At 33.7% G+C, this 12,354-nt stretch overlaps 5 non-coding genes and 1 pseudogene across 5 annotated transcripts; all 6 read left to right on the forward strand.

Annotated features, from left to right (window-relative positions):
* Positions 1-1,033: 1,033 nt before the first annotated feature.
* Positions 1,034-1,108, forward strand: LOC114905393. Its single transcript, XR_003796222.1, has one exon. It is a non-coding gene; the product is annotated as a small nucleolar RNA SNORD113/SNORD114 family (small nucleolar RNA).
* A 1,999-nt stretch (positions 1,109-3,107) lies between these two features.
* LOC114905392 lies at positions 3,108-3,185 on the forward strand (annotated as a pseudogene).
* A 1,301-nt stretch (positions 3,186-4,486) lies between these two features.
* Positions 4,487-4,561, forward strand: LOC114905397. The gene has a single exon (XR_003796225.1). It is a non-coding gene; the product is annotated as a small nucleolar RNA SNORD113/SNORD114 family (small nucleolar RNA).
* Positions 4,562-6,594: 2,033 nt separating this feature from the next.
* Positions 6,595-6,669, forward strand: LOC114905385. Its single transcript, XR_003796216.1, has one exon. It is a non-coding gene; the product is annotated as a small nucleolar RNA SNORD113/SNORD114 family (small nucleolar RNA).
* A 2,196-nt stretch (positions 6,670-8,865) lies between these two features.
* On the forward strand, positions 8,866-8,939 carry LOC114905371. The gene has a single exon (XR_003796205.1). It is a non-coding gene; the product is annotated as a small nucleolar RNA SNORD113/SNORD114 family (small nucleolar RNA).
* A 1,729-nt stretch (positions 8,940-10,668) lies between these two features.
* On the forward strand, positions 10,669-10,741 carry LOC114905381. Its single transcript, XR_003796212.1, has one exon. It is a non-coding gene; the product is annotated as a small nucleolar RNA SNORD113/SNORD114 family (small nucleolar RNA).
* The last annotated feature ends 1,613 nt before the right edge of the window (positions 10,742-12,354 follow it).

Genomic DNA, 12,354 nt, shown 5'->3' on the forward strand with positions numbered 1-12,354 from the left:
TTTTTTTGCGGTACGCGGGCCTCTCACTGTTGTGGCCTCTCCCGTTGTGGAGCACAGGCTCCGGACGCGCAGGCCCAGCGTCCATGGCTCACGGGCCCAGCCGCTCCGCGGCATGTGGGATCTTTCCGGACCGGGGCACGAACCCATGTCCCCTACATCGGCAGGCGGACTCTCAACAACTGCACCACCAGGGGAGCCCCCTATAAAGATATTTTTGATAAATATCTTTCTTATGTGTGAATTCAACAGTGGCTATAACTAAAAGTATCTAAAAGTAAAAGTCGAATACTGGATTAATTAAAAAGGACCAAAGTTTATAACTACTTAGCTCCAAGTAACTAAAATACGCTTAAATTCTAGTTTAATTCTCCTTCTTCCTCCACAGAATGACCCCAGGACAGCACACTTATTCATTTTCTAAGAAGCAAAATCTTGGCAGTTAGCTCTGTGTGTTAAGAACCTAGAGAAAAATAAGTAAGAATTGAAGTTCCTATCCTTGGGTAGGATGCTTTGTTCACAAATATTTAGTGGTATTTCAAAAGAATCAATGTGTATAAAGGAAATAAAAATCCCAAATATGGACCAATGATGGAAATATGTTATGAATCAAAAATTATGTTTAGTCTAATTCAGCAGTCTAATTCAGTAGTCGTTTCATTCATTTTTAGAACTACTTAATATTACATTTTATGTTCCTCCACAAATGACTTAAACACTTCCATATTGGTATAGCACTGGCTGGTAACTGTGTGGCAACCCACAAGCCCATGGAAGACTCTGTGTTTGAGAAGTGATTAAAGATGGTGCTTTCATCACTTTTCATTGAACCATCATTAAAACATGGGCAAACTAGATAAAAGTAACACCCAGATGGACCAATGGTGAATGTGGATTTGGTATGAAGCATGGATGTTGATTGATCACACATGTTCTCTGAGGTCCATTATAAAAGGAGATTTTGTTCCTGGAATTTTATGATTGTATTGTTATTCACGGATCAATTAATAAGTAAATACAGAAAGAACAAAGTGTCTGGATCGATGATGAGTTCCATGGGATATCTGAAACAGGAGTTTTGATTAAACCCATATGCAATTCTGAGGTCCGTTGCAAAGAGGCACATGGTTAAATTATTGCCTCTGTGGGAAATGAGCACATGGTACCTGGTGTTTGTACTTTTGTGGTTCTTGGGGATGGATTGTATTTTTATTATAAAGTTGAGCCATAGATAAGTGAAATGTATCAATGAATTTAAAAATATAATAAGTCATGTACCTATTATTAAGGAATGTAACGAAACATGGATTGTTATTAAAATCTAGCTGAGACTCTGACTCTTTACTATACATTAATAGTAGAGACTGTTACTGCTCTGGAAAGTGGTATATGTATGGTCATTTGTATATAACAGTTTTTGTTCTGTGGTGGTGGTGGGTTGCTGACTGGTTGTGGTATTAAGGAAATGCAAATGCATCTACTTGTATAAATACTTGTTTAAATAACCACATAATTGAGAGCCAGAGACCACTGATGAGAATGTTTTGTAAGACAACACTTCTAATTAATCCAATCCTTTTTTTCATTGATTTTTGTTAAAACAATAAAAAAAGAAGCAAGTCTGTTATTCTCAATGGCAATGACCATAGATAGACATAAATTTTGTTCAGTGTTCTTGTCTAGTGGATAAGATCACAGATACTGATATGTTTGTATAAGAGAAAGAAGGTATAATTTTATATCTTAATCTATTTTTTAGGAAGTCAGCAAACCACAGACCAATTCAGAACACATGTTTTGATATCAGGATACTGACTCATCTTGTTTTCTGAGTCAGATATTCTAGGAAAAATTCTAAGCTCTTCTCTTCTTTGAAAGGTACACCTGAACTTTTCCAAGTTCCAGTAATTTGATTCTGGGTTAGTGTCTAACCATTTTGAGTCTTCTTTAGAAAACTAAAGACATGATAATATTATTCCCTGAAAAATAAAATAAATCAGTAGGTGAATGAATCCATAAGTCCATATAGTGGAGGATCGGTGAGATTGTACCATGAAACATATTAAATATGTCCAATTCTGCAGCAGTCCAATAAGATGATCTTGGCTCTTCCTATGTAAGTAGCAGGTAAAGTCAGATATCTGTAATTGTAGTTTTAATTTTGTGTTGAACAATGAATTCGGTGGTATTCATATAATTTAATAGTAAAATTTAAGTAAGTAAATAAAAGAGTCCCATTCTCAGGAAAATGATGAGAATGTGTTATAGCAATTTGAAAAAAGCTAACTCTATAGTTTTTGATAATAGGCTCTTATTTTTCTTTATAGAATGAACACCACACATCTGATTTAATCATTCTCTAAAGGTGAAGACCCTTCCTTCTGAGACTAAGGAGCTTAAAGACCGAAATAAGGAAACATCAATGTTGGTGTTCCAAGCTCCAATGGGGGTTATTAATGGGATCCCACTAAATTATTTCAATAAAATAAATAGTTAAATAGTACATGAAATTAAGGAATGCCAATTACCAGCCCATGACTGGAATGTGTCATAAACTAACATTTATGATTAATTTGACTCGGCCCAACTAAGGACCGTTACTAAAGTGATGGAGGGCATTTCACATATTTTCAGAGCAGTTTAACTTCCTACTTAATATTCTTGCCGCACTTGCTGAATCCATTTCTTCATTGGTTAAGATCTCAGTTGTTGACTCTTTGAGGCTGGAGTACTTTGGAAGATGGCAGATGTCATTTTTGTCAGTTGTGGGCTAAGATGATAGGTCTGTGGTTGTTGATTACATTAGCTTTAATGTAAGGACGAATCAAGTGAAAGAGTGGCAGGTGGGCACTAATCTTAAGTAAGGGATTGATATGAAGCAAGCATGTTGATTAACCCCTACATGTAAAACAGAGCCTCACAGTGAACAGTGACTGAGTCTATTCACTCTACACGAACAGGGGCAACGAACAGAACTTGGTTGTATTTAAGGCTTTTGTTCTTAGTTTTGCGTCACCGAAGGTAATTGATTGTCTAATTATTCGTGAATTCATGAACGAGTGAATCAGTTCAAGAAGGCATAAGTGGATGAAGAAATAGAAGGACATGCCTGGGTCGATGATGGGTGTTGGTGGAGGTATCTGAGTCAATAACTTTGATTAAGCGCTCTGTGTAACTTTGAGGTCCACTATGGAAAGAGACCTAGTAAATATTCTCTGTAGACATTAACTAGTAGTAGAAGTTAGGAAAAGGCAATAAACTTGTTCCTGGGCTTTTGTGGTTCATGGATATGGATTGTATTATTGCAGGTGAATCAGTGCATGAATAAAGAAAGAAATGTGCATCTGAAAAACGAAGAGATCTGCTCATGGAGCAATCAGTAGAGTGCAATAAACTAAGGATTAATATCGATACAGTTCTGAAGTAGAATGAACAGGTTTAGTCTGCAGTCCTCTTTCACACGGAGCATATGAGTATCTGGTCAGGAGGCAATGTTTTGAGTTTTGGTAGTTTGCTATTTTTTAATTAGGAAAAGGAAAAGCGTTTGCATCAGTCAAAAATCTATTAAATAACCACGTACTTAACAGATGTTTCTATTCGTGGATATCTGTAATCATTACAGATCTTAATCTTGGGCTAAGTGGTGGAGTTAATAATGTTTATTATATTATTCATAACTAAGAATTCAATACTGGATTAGTAAAAAAATTACGTTTTTGAGCCAAAGTTTATTGTTATCTAGTTCTGCCTGGCTAACAATAATTAAAAAATTGAAATCTAGTCTGAATCTGCTTTTTTCCTCCCCAGAGTGAACACAGGACAGCTGATTTAATCATTTAATAAAGAATTGTTATCGCAAGCAAGGAGCATAAAGTCTAATATAAGTAAGTCCCTTGGTTCACATTCTTTGTTTGAATAGTTTATTCATGAGTGTTAGCTGAAGAATTCCAAAGTAATAATTATGTACTACATACATGAAATATATAAAACACTTCAAGTATGGACCAATGATGGGAATGTGTTACAAACCCCAAATTATGTTTAATCTAAATCAGCACAACTGAGGTCATTTTAAAAGCAGATAGAAGTTATTTAATTTATTCTCCTAGCTGTTTAATATTATTTTCTATTTTCTACCATGGTTGATTTCACCATTTGCATATGGGTAGAGGGGCTGATAACTCTTTGTGGGCAGCCCAGAGGTGATTCAGATGGTGGTTTCATTATTTTTCATGGAACCATCTTTGACATACAGATGAATTAAATAAAAGAGGGCCACGCAGGAAGCAATGCTGAATGTGGGTTTGATACAAAGCCGGGATGTTGATCCATCCACATGTGCAGGTTTGAGTTCCATTACAGTAGAAATGTCGTTTATTAGCTCTATAGGGTGAGAGCCTAAAATTCAAGGATCTTGTTTTTGGAATTTTGTGATTGTATTATTTGTGCATCAGAAAATTAATCAATAAATGAAAAAAATTTTCTAGCAAGTACCAGTGATGAATCTCATGGGGTTTGTGAAACAAGAATTTTGATTAAGCCCATCTGCAACTCTGAGGTCCATAACGAAGAGACATCTCATTATTCTCTTTGTGGGAAATGAGCGCACAACACCTTATTCTCAGGCTTTTTGGTTTGGGGTATGAATAGCATTATTAGAATAAATTTAGCCTATGAATAAAGAAATATATCAGTGAATGAGGAATAAGAGAGATATATGTGTACTACTTTTTAAGGCATGCAATGAAACTTTGATAATTACGAAAACAATTTTGAGATTTTTAGTCCCAGTAAATTAATAGTCAAGGCTCTTATCATTTTTGTAAGGAGCATATGATCATTTGCACACAAAGCTCAATGTTTTTGTTTTGTGTGGAGGCGAGTTGCCAATCAATCATTTTATTAGGAAAGAGAAATACATTTACATAAATAGTTGATTGAATAAACTGTGTAATTGGGAGGGAAAGCATTGAATGATGATGAGACTTTTATTCAGCCACATTTGTGATTAATTCAATCTTTTTATGCAATTTTATGTTGCATACAAACAAACTTAAATTAAAGGAACCAGTTTGCTATTCTTTTGGGTAATGACATTAGGACAAATGTAAATATTATTCAAGGTACTTATCCAGTGTGGGTGGGTCACAGATATTGAAGTTTAATTATAAGTGAACAAATGTATACATTTGTATCTCAGTCAATTTTTCAAAAAAGTCAGTCAATATTACCTCAATGGAAAGCATGCAATTGGATGTAAAGATTGTGATTCATCATGTTTTACACAACTGATGTCCACAGGAAGATAGAGTCATAGGCCTTTCCAATGGTGTACATAGACATTTGTAAATAATAGTGTTTCAGTTCTGTTTTGATGATTGTTTAAGCTTTTTGGAATTCTTTTAGAAAAATAAAGGGATGGTCTTATTATTCCATGAGTAATTAAGTAAAGGAATTAGTGAGTGAATTAATAAATATATTAAGTAGGGTAAAGCTTGGACCATTGGTGAGATTGTGCCATGAGTTGGATCTCCCATGTATCCAATGCCACACAAATAAAGTTCAATAAAAAAGATGATCTTGGCTCTTCGTGGGTAGTAAGTAGAGAGACATATTCTTAATAATTATAGTTATTTTTCTTCTGTTTACTGCTAGATGCAGTGGTGTTCATTGTATTATTTAAAATTAAAAATTGCACAAGTTAATAAATATAAAGTAGAGCTCTCTCTTTCCAAATGTTGAGAATAGAATGCAAACCAAGGATTATTGTTACCTGATTATTGATGTTTAAAAATGGGTAATTGTAGATTGATTCTTTTTAAAATTTGCTTTTTACTGCTCAGAATGAACAACTCTACCATATTTGATTATTAGCCCATGGCAAAGATCTTGAGCTTTACCTCTTTGGATAAAGAGAGAAGAGATCTATGTAAGTAATAAAGTTCATGTTCTACTTGGGGGCCTTGGTCATGGGTACCCACTGAGATGTTCTGAAGGAATAAATGGCTACATACACAAACAATTCAAGGTGGATGACCAATGATTAAAGTGTGTTAGGAATTCAGAATTATGATTACTCCATTTCAGTATTTCAGCATGACTGAATTTATTAGGACAATAAGATGAAAGGCATTTCACTCATTTTCAGAAAATTTTAATATTCCATTTAATTTTTTTACCACAGTGGATATAAACTTCTCCATTGGTATTGTTATAGACCATGAACCCACTGAGGAGGAGAATATACAAAAATGGAAAATTTTGCATTTTTCTTAGTTGTGGTATAAAATGGAAGTTCATTGTTCATCTTTAAAATATGGATGTTAAGTAAAAGAGGTCCAAGCATGGACGAATGGCTAATATGGAACTGATATGATGCAAGGAAATGGATTCGCTCCTATTTTCAATGCTGGGCTGCATTGCACAAAGAGAGCTACTTCTCTAGCTCTGTAGGAAGTGAATGTTCACAGACATATTCATATCTTCAAGGATCTTGGTTTTATTTTCCTAATTAATGGACATTGACTGTATTATTATTAATGAATCAATGAATAAGTCAAGAACAATATATCAAACAAAGGCACAGAATACCAAGTCTGGATCAATGATGAGTATGCGTGGGGCATCTGAACAACATTTTGATTAAACCCAGTCTGTAACTCTGAGGTCCGTTGCATCTTTGGAAAATGTGCTTACGAAGTCAGAAATATTCAAGGATTGTGTTCTTGACCTTTTGTTGTTTATGAATATGGATTGTATTATTGTAAGTAAATAAATGTATGAATAAATAAAGTATAAATAAAGAGGAGGGCTACATCTTGTTCAATTATGAAAGGAGCTTATGAACCAAAAATGATTGTTAATACATTTCTGAAAATTTGAGTTCAATAAAATAGACCAAGGCTACTCCTCCTTTGGGAGCATAGATATATGTGAACATCAGTGTTGTTCTTGGTTGGTGGTGAGTTTCTGGTTGTATGTCTTACTTTAAGAATATTTACATAACTGTACAATAATAAATATATTCAATAGTAATATAACAAATCATGATAAACATATTAATATAACATATTTAATAAGTAGTAGTTTAATATAATCAATAATGAAAAAATAAAATACAAATGATTAAATAGTTATTGAAACATACAAAAGGTCTAAGCATGAGAATATACTCATTATGAATCCTCTTGTGTTCATTGATTTTTATTTTTATAAAAGTAAATGCATGTTGTTTTTGTGAGTAATCATCAAATGGATAGATTTAGTGTCAGCACTTTTGTCAAGTGTTCTTAGGCTTCACCAACATTGGTGCTATTATTATAAGTGAGTAAAAGCATAATTTCATATCTCAATCTATTATTTAAAAGAGTACAAACTGTGGGCCCGTTAGGAGCATATGTAATATGTGAAGGAGCATGATTAATCCTGTTTTATTGCCTAGAAATCCACTTAAATAAAAAAGATCTGAGCCCCTCCATCTTTAAGGAAGGATCACATAGACCCCACTCTCTAAACACATCTTGCTGTTAACATTTAAGTTCAAACAGCCAAAAATAAAAATTTAGTTCCTTAGTAACACTAGGCACATTTCAAGCTATAAGTGGCCAGTGGCTACCATTTTGGTCATTGCTGATAGAGAAAGTTGCATGTAATAGTATTTAGTTTTGAATAGCAGATGGCTCTATCAGTTCGTATTTCCTTTCAAAAAAAAAAAGTCTAGATAATTAAATTATGCTTAGAATTATTAAATAAATGAGTGAATAAATGAATCAATAAGTACATAGTTAAAGTATATGGCACCAAGGGGTCAGATTGTGTTTTGAAATAAGAATTTAAATTTATCACACTTTGCAAAAGTTTTCCCCATTAAAAAAATTATGTGGCCTTTTTGCGATTATGTAGGGGTATAGACAAATATTAATAATAGCTATAGTCCTTTTATTGGGTGATAGATTAAAACACCTTCATAAAGACATTTAAGAAGTCTTCATTATTTTATTTCACACTAAAAATTAAGTCAATAGATGAAAAGGATACCACTGTTGGATGGATTGATGAAAATGTGACACAAACCAATGTTTCTGGTTAATCTAGTAATGCAGAACTAACTTCTATTTTAAAAATCTAGGTTTACACTTTTCATTCTTTTAAAAATCTGCCTTTTCCTTCTGAATGAACACTCCACGTTGGATTCAGTCGTTGTCCAATGATGAAGGTCTTAGCTGTTACTTCTGTAGGTAAGGAGCAATGTAAGTGACAATCAAAGTTTCTGTGTTTTGTTTGTATGGTTTGTTCATGTGTGGTCACTGAGGTAGTTCAAGAGAACAAAAGGCTGTATACATAAAAACCAAATCCAAGAACACCAAGTATGGACCAATAGTGAAGAATGTGTTATGGGCCTAGGAGTAGAAGGAACACATTTCAGCACCTCTGAGATTCATTTTAAAAAGAAATGAAAGGCATTTAATTAATTTTCAGAACGATTTGCTATTTCGTATTATTTCTGCACTGCAGTTGGTTTAAGCATTTCCATATTGTTAGAGATCCAGCCTATTAATTGTTTAGAGGAAGCTCTTAGAAGGTGGGACTTACTGTGTGTGTTCTAGATGTAGGGTACCATTGTGGTTTTTGGACGTTCACTACAGCATGTTTAAAATTGGGTGAATTAAATGAACATGGCCCAATCATGGGTCATTTTTTGTGATGGTACTGAGATGAAGCAAGGCTACCCTTAGATCTAGTCTGAAAGCTCTGCCAGAAATCAGTCTGGAGACAATTATCATAGTTATATCAAGGATCCTGTTCTTGGGAGTCTGTGACTCATGTGAAAATGAAGGTATAAATAACAAAGAAAAAGAGTGCCGAGCCTGGACCAATGATGAGATTGGAGGGTGTCTGAATCAAAACTTTTGATTAAAGCCATCTGTAACTCTGAGGTCCATCATTTAAAAGTGGCCTTCTCTTTTTTTTCCTTTATGGAAATGAGTGTAGAGCAGAAGTTCAGAATATTCAGGTGTCTTGATGACAGGTGTCCACACCTTCTGGGTATAGATTGATTTTCATAAGTAAATCAATGCGTGAATAAATGAAGAAATGTAAAGATGGGTAAATGTAAAAGAAGCTGGGCCTGGACCAGTTATGAGAGTATGTAATGAAACATGGATTATTGTTATATGTTTCTGTAGCACTAAATTCCAGTGAAATATATACATAAAGGCTGTTTGCCTTCTTTTGGAAGGAATATGTATACAGATGTATGTAAGATTCAGAATTATTGTTTGATGTAGGTGGTTGTTTGCTGGTTGGTTGTTTTTACTTAAAGAAGGGAAAAATTACATAAATAAATGCTTATTAAATAATTATTTAATTGAAAAAAGAATGAGCAAAGCTCATCTTCAGAATGTGCCTTATGAGAAGAGTTATTATTAATCCAACTCTGTTCACTGAGTTTTATTAAAAATAATAAAAGCATCTAGTTTTTAAACCTCTGTGTAGTGAAATAGACATATGGAGACAATAAATATTATTCAAGTTTCCTATCTAATGTTAGTTAATTCCTAGATATTGATGTATTCTTACATGTAAGTAGATGAAGTCCTAATCACAGTCAATAGTCTAAAAGGAGGCAAACATGGCTCAGTAAGAAGCAAGAATAACGACTAATCTTTATGTATACTACTAATCCTCTCTTCCTAGTTTAGGTATGAACATACAGACATGTACATGAAGATCATTTCTACTCTGGGTTGTTCATGGGTTTATCACTTCGTGTGTGCGTGTGTTTGTATATTTGAATATATGATCAAGTATTCCATGAATAATTCCATAAATGAATAAATAAAACAATGAACAATTGAATTAATATATGAGTAGGGTCAAGCATAGACCTTGGTGAGACTATGCCGTAAATCACAGATTTTAAATTCAACCATTTCTACACAAATTGAGACCATTAAAAAAAGATTATCTAGGCTCTTACCTATGTGGGTAGGGGTCTATAGACAGATATGAGCAATAGTCATAGTTCTTATTTTTGAGTGATGAATTCAACAGTGTTCATTATATTATTTATAAGTAATAGTTAAATCAAGTAATAAAAAGGAGTGCTGTTCTCAGGTCAGTGATGAAAATGACACTTGAATCAACTTAATGATTAACCTAGTACCACGCAACTAATGTCCTTTTAAATCAATCTAATTCTGGACTGTTCATTCTTTTGAACATTGGCATTTGACTCCACAGGATGAAGACCATGGCTGCTTTAGTCAGTCTGTTTTGAGGAAGATCTTGACTGTTACATTTGTGGGTAAGGATTCTAATGACTAAACTAAAATAATAATAGTCAAAAGATCTTGTCAGAGTGAATTTTTCATTAGTGTTTGTTGAATTATTTAGATTAGGAAGATGCAAGAGAGCTGGAAGGGGAAGCATAGAAAGCAAGGATGATAATTGATCCATACATACCTCAATGAGGGCCACTACAAAAAGAGATCTCATCTATTGAGAAAGATCTAGTTTATGGGAAAAGAGCCTATACACAGATGTTGGTCATATTCAAGGGTCTTGTTCTTGGCTTTTTTTAAATTCATGGATATTGATGTTATTACTGTTGGTGGCTCAATGAATGGATCAATGAGCAAAGGTATAAATGAAGAAAAAGATTGCTTAGCCTGGATCGATGATGAGTACCCTGGGGTGTCTGAAGTCAAGGACTTTGATTAAACCCTATAACTCTGAGGTCCATTACAAAAAGATTCATTCCTCTTTATCTGTACAGGAAATGAACTTGTTCAAAGAGTTAAAAATATTCAAGAGTTTGTTCTTGTGCTTGGGTTTCTGAGCATTGTATTTTCAGTAAATCAGTGCATGAGTAAATCAAGAAAGTATACATGAATAAGGAAAAAATAGTTTATCCCTGGTCCAAATATGGGAGAATGTCATGTAATATATGTGATGTAAAAATCATTATTAATACATTTCTGAAGCACTGAGTTCCAGTAAAATAAATTGATTAAAGCTGACCCTTTTGAGTAAAGAGCGTTTCGATAAATGGGTGTAAGAGCTCATGCTGTTTTCCTGGGTTGGGTTGTTGGTTTTTGTTTTATTAAGAGAAGGGCAAAACATTTACTTAATTATTGATTAAATAACTACATAATTGAGAGTGGGCTTATACTTGGACCTATGTTGAGAATGTCACATGACAAGTTATGATTAATTCAATGATCTTCTACTTTTTAATTAAAAAAAGAACAAGAAAAAATGATCTGATCTTTTTTCTGTGCCTAATGAGCATATGCACAGGCATTAATATTGTTCTGTTTCTGTGGAGTCACAAGTATTAATGTTATTATTATAAATGTATCAAGGAATAAGTTAATATTTTAATCAGTTCCTTGAAAGAAGGTAACGCATGGCCCAGTGAGGACCATGTGTTTTGAAACAAGGAGAGTGATTAATCCAGTTCTAACAGTTGCTCTCTAGATAAAAAGTGTAGACCTAGGCTCTTAATTTTTGAAATGGTCAATATACTTAGAAAGGATTTCTCTTCCTGGCTTGTTGGTGCAATTACTTTAAAAAAATGGAAGATAAAATGACTCCATGTATAGCTATGTACATACATACATATATAAAGATGGGACAAGCATGGACAATTGCTGAGAATGTGCTCGAATCTAAGACTCAGATTAACCGATTCTCTCCAAGAAAGGTTCATTTAGAAAGTTGTTGTAGCTCTTACCTGACTGGGTAGAGGACACACATAGTTCTTATTCTTTTGTCTGGTGTTGCTTTCAGAGGTGTTCATTATGTTCGTTACATTTAATACTTGATTCAATCAATCAAGCAATATACCATGGAGAGTTTTAATATACAACAAGCACTTAAGGTTTATTCCTCATCATTTGTTGACTTGAAGTCAACTAGAAAAATCTGAATCTAGCCTTTCCTATCTATCTATCTATCTATCTATCTACCTAATCTAATCTGTCTATTTTCTTATTTGCTTTGTACTCTACAGACTGGATGCACAATGATTCAATTAAGGACTATAGAAACTTACGTAAGTAGCAGTCAAAGTAATTGCTTCTGGTTTGGTGGTTTGTCATGGGTGTTAACTCTGTTATTGGAAGGGAATAAATGGCTACATGTACAAATTAAATGAATGGAGATCATGTGTGGGCCAATTCAGTACATCTGTGGTCAGTTAAGGAGAAAAAAGACCATTTTATTTACTTTCACAGTTAATTATTCAATTAATTAATTAATGTACAATGTATTATCAATTTTAATTTGAGTCACAGTTGATTTAAACCTCCCTCTATAAAGACATGGTTTTGTCACATTCAAACAGTAAAATGG

Source organism: Monodon monoceros, unplaced genomic scaffold (genome assembly GCF_005190385.1).
Source record: "Monodon monoceros isolate NGI ecotype Baffin Bay Population unplaced genomic scaffold, NGI_Narwhal_1 Super_Scaffold_21, whole genome shotgun sequence".
Lineage (NCBI taxonomy): Eukaryota > Metazoa > Chordata > Mammalia > Artiodactyla > Monodontidae > Monodon > Monodon monoceros.